This window comes from Xenia sp. Carnegie-2017, unplaced genomic scaffold (genome assembly GCF_021976095.1).
Source record: "Xenia sp. Carnegie-2017 unplaced genomic scaffold, XeniaSp_v1 HiC_scaffold_23, whole genome shotgun sequence".
Lineage (NCBI taxonomy): Eukaryota > Metazoa > Cnidaria > Anthozoa > Malacalcyonacea > Xeniidae > Xenia > Xenia sp. Carnegie-2017.
Window position 1 is genome coordinate 3,122,840 of NW_025813486.1, and position 4,494 is coordinate 3,127,333.

Genomic DNA, 4,494 nt, shown 5'->3' on the forward strand with positions numbered 1-4,494 from the left:
TAAGACTGTTCACTTCTCCATAAGGTAGTTCTTGGAACTACAACTCCGTCATCCCACAAATATTCTTTATACTTTTTTCTTGGCATTTTTAGTCAATCAGCTACATATAAATAAACAGTGACAGAAGTAAGACTTGATGTCTGAGATTGTAAAAATTAAATGCAAAGAACTAGAAAATGGGCTAATCAGCAATTATATTATAAAGTCCGGCATGTCTTGATAAAGCAGAATGTTTCATATATAAACATTTTAAAAAAAATGCAGTGTATTCTTTTTCTACCTTGGTTTCCCAGTTTCTGATTTTTTAATGTCCTACTACAACATTTTCTGAACCTGACAAAAGTCGCATGTCCATGCTTTTAAAGTTAGTGACAAAAACTCGATCACATTCAAATATTTGTTAGCTAATTATAAACAGCATAGTTGATATGTGGCTCAATATAACGGTATAATTGTATAACAGTACTTACAAGTTTAAACGCTTCGTTGCAACACAAAATTAACAACAATTAAACCCAATTTACGTATCTTTTTTGAGATAAAAAGATTAGAGGAACGTATGCAGCCTGATGCAGCCCATCGAATGCAGTGGTGTGTGTACAGTGTTGCTATATGAAATTTTGAAATATTCATGCTCGCTTGCGTCAAAAGTTCACAAAAATGGCAAAAAGTTCATGTTACATCTAATTTTTAAGATCGGAAGTTAACGGATTAATTCGGAAACTTTGGAAAACCTCGGACATATTCGAAAACTCTCGGAAGTATTCGGAAAACATTGGATTATCTTAAAATCGTCGTTGTTTTGAAAGAACTGTCGAGCTATGAAGATTTTTCATTGAACTATGATTTATCTATACATTCTTTATGAAAATGATGAAAATACAAAAATGCATAATATTTAGAAAAGTTCACAAAAAGTTCACAAACTTTTAATGTTCATGAAATGTTTATGAAGAGAGCAAAAAGTTCACAAATCTGTGAACTTTGTTCACGATCTGGCATAACTGTGTATACGAAATAGACCCAAATTCAAAGTTCCAAACGAGTATCGCTAAATATAGTCATATTTGTTTATCACATGGTCGCTTCGTATTTATTGTTTAAAGGTGGTCATTTTTGAATGTCTTGTTTAAGAGTTGATAAAACTTTTTCAGCGATAATATTCGAAAATATGGCGTTTGCATTTGTGAATTTTTACAACGAAAATACATGTGATATCATTCCATATTCTAACATCATTTTTTAGGATGAAAATATGTCGAAAGACAAAGATGAACTTTAAAGGATTCAAAACGTTAGTCATGTGGGGAGATGGAAAAACAAAGGGAAACGGCAATTCGAGGAAATTTCCTGCAGAGATAATAGAGGTTTCAGGTTAGTATTTTTAGTCTGTTGTAGAATTTTTTGTAAAATTTCTAAAAGCTTGTATAATTCAGCCAAAAAGCTAATTGCTAGTGCATCAAGCTCTTTCTCTTTGTTATCATTTCTTTCATGAAACATCTTAGCTTTGCTATATATCTGTAAATTTCTGTGTGAAAATCTATTTGTTTATTTCTCTGTCTTGTTTGTAGAAATAGTCATAGTTTATATAAAGGTTGCTGCTATCAATCCAACTTACTCCTTTTTTAGAAGGGAAATACTTTCAGATAAAAAGCCTTTGCTCAAATGTTGCTCTTTCTTCTACATAGCAATAGTTCAATTACAATACTGACAATAAGGATGTGTTTATTTCCCAGATTTTAACTTGTTTCCTCTTAAATACATGTAGTAATACATTAGGCCAAACTTTGCATAAGGTTGTTTCCTTATAATTTCAGGCATGCTACTGCTTCCAATTGAAAATTATTATTTTTTAATAGTTGTTAGATAGTCATCCGTTATTTTGTATAAACAGATAGTAAAGATTATTTACTCAAGACAATGAGAAAAGAAGAAACTTTCTCTATAAATACTGGCAAAGGGTGTCGCAAAAGAATTCACAAAGCAAAGTTTACAATTGAAAGTGATCGTGAATCAGATGATGTGGTGAGTTTCCTGAAATATTACATTGACCACATTTTGTTTAAATGGTGTTTACTTCATGTTTCTCAATTATTGCTGCCATCATCTATAGTTAGCACTCATGTCACTAATGTGATGATGCATTCATGGAAATTTGTTAAGTACTCCATATGGTATTCATGATTCAAATTTTATTAGCTACTAATTCTATGTTTGAAGGTCTGCATTGCTGAACAAGGCTATGAGCCTAAGAATTTAAATGAGAAGTAGTAGCTAATAACAAACTTTTCAAACAACATGTATAAAATTTTGTATTGTTCCGATCGACCCCCCCCCCCAATTTACTTTCCTCTCGCAATTTTTACAATGCACATGATTACGCCAATATTTTTTATTAATTTTAAAAACTATAAACTAAAATCCTCGCATTCTTTCTCTTCCAAATCGGAAAGCGTAGCTGCTGCAATATCAACAACGTTTGTAGATGACGCTGACTTTGATTGCCTTTCTGCTGGATACTTTCGTGGTTTTGCACCATTTGGGCGTCTAATCTTTTGCTACAGCCAATATTGGAGAGCTTCCTCCGCATTGAATTCAGCTAGTGGGCATCCTTCTTCACCAATTCTTAGCTGAGCGTCGAGTCTTTGTGTACTCAAACGATTTCGCAGAGTTGTCTTTAATTCTGTTCATTCGGCTAAATAAACGCTCCACCTTGGCGTTCGTGAATGGTGTTATGAGCAACAATTCAATTATATGCAGTACATTTTTGCACTCTTTTTGCATTATAACATTTTCCCAGATGCTTTGCCATACATTTACATATTTTTCCTTTTTTTCTGCTCCAACTATGTAGCTTTTGACTTGGCACTAGCAGAAGAAATATTCAGTTATCCAACTGTATAATACGAAAGGAAAACGATGCATTTACTATTCAAACCTTCAAACGATTCCATTCTGAGACGACTTTGTCAATGTTGCATCCATTCTGAACAAGTAAAGCCTGGTAAAACTCTTTCAGTTCTAAAATTGCCTTGTCGCCATACCGCTTAAGTGCTTCGTCGTCCTTGCGCCACATTGCAAAGTCCAATATGACTGGCAGATTTTTAAACACCACACTTTCTCGGAACTCTTCAAATCTTCCTTGCACACTCCTAGACACTGCATTAATCATTTTTTCATAAGTTTTCGTTACTTTCCTCCGGGACGCATTAAACCCTTTCAGCTTTATTTTTTGTTACGAAACATCTTCAGAAACAGAAAAGGCAATGTTACGACATAAAGTATTACATTTACAAAACACTAATTATAACATTTAAAAGTACCTGCTTCATCTTTATCGTCTTCAAGTTCTTCCACTTGATGCCTGGTAATTTTTTGACGTTTTGTCAAAGGTTGGTGACGTTCTACTGTGTAAAAAAACATTTCAAGCGTACGTAAAGTTAGGGACTCATTCATCAATTACTTACCGTCGTCGGACGTTGTGGCTTCGCACTCCTTCAAAAACCGTGTGAAATTAATAAGTTTTTCGGAGTCGTCCTGAACGCATTTATTGATCAATTCTTTTAGTTTGACCATAGTCCACTCTAATTCATTAATGCGCTTCACCGCTTTAACAGGGTCGTGAACTTTCTTTTGGAATCCCAGGCTAAGAACCTAAAAATAGAAGTCACAACTCTTAATTTTGCACCAGATTATATATGTTGTGATGAGACAGCAAATCTGAACAGTGAAGCGTTATACTAATTACCTTCAAAGGCGTCAAAATGTCAATGTATACTGTCATCAGCATAGGATAATTTCATACGTCCATTTTGACAAAAAACCCTTCAATTCTTCTCTTTTTGCTGGCACCGAATCTGTTTGGGACAATGACTCAATGTGTAGCATGTATGCGCCATAATTGGCAACAAAGGTCTCCATGGCTTTCAACTTGTGGGTGATCCATCTCGTTCCAAAGGCTTTTGCTGGCTTTGCTATGCTCTTTTCGAAAATCTCGCTGAATCCCTTCAATTCGCGATAGCTTTACTTTTGTACAAGTAGTCAGGAGCTCATCGTCAAATTCTGATTAAATGAGTACTGTATATATTATGAACACATTATTCTGAAATTCAACATCTTAAACAAAAGATGTGTCTAACTGTTGTGACACCATACCTGTTCCTTTAAATGCGTCTTTAACAGCCAGTTCAAGGCGATGGTTGAAGCAATGAATAGTAAGCAGCCATGGGGAGTCTTTGCGAAGTTTGGCTGCAAGTCCGTTTATGATACCCAAATTTACCGAAGCTCCACCCACTTTTAGCGCTGCCAGTTGTCTTGGGAAATTGTTCATGTGAAACCGGGAAAAGCAATCCTGTATCATCTTCTTAAGGCCATCTGCACTTGTTGATGTAGGTGATTCAATTGCTAAAAACCTTATTTGAGGGATACCTGTCCATTGAAAAAATAGAAATAACGCATCTAAAGACAAGAATCGAAATAATTCAGTTCGGTGTA

At 34.7% G+C, this 4,494-nt stretch overlaps 1 long non-coding RNA gene across 1 annotated transcript; it reads left to right on the forward strand.

The window, feature by feature from the left end:
• The first annotated feature begins 1,278 nt into the window (after positions 1 to 1,278).
• Positions 1,279 to 1,966, forward strand: LOC124448896. Its single transcript, XR_006949317.1, has 2 exons — positions 1,279 to 1,374; positions 1,895 to 1,966. It is a non-coding gene; the product is annotated as an uncharacterized LOC124448896 (long non-coding RNA).
• The last annotated feature ends 2,528 nt before the right edge of the window (positions 1,967 to 4,494 follow it).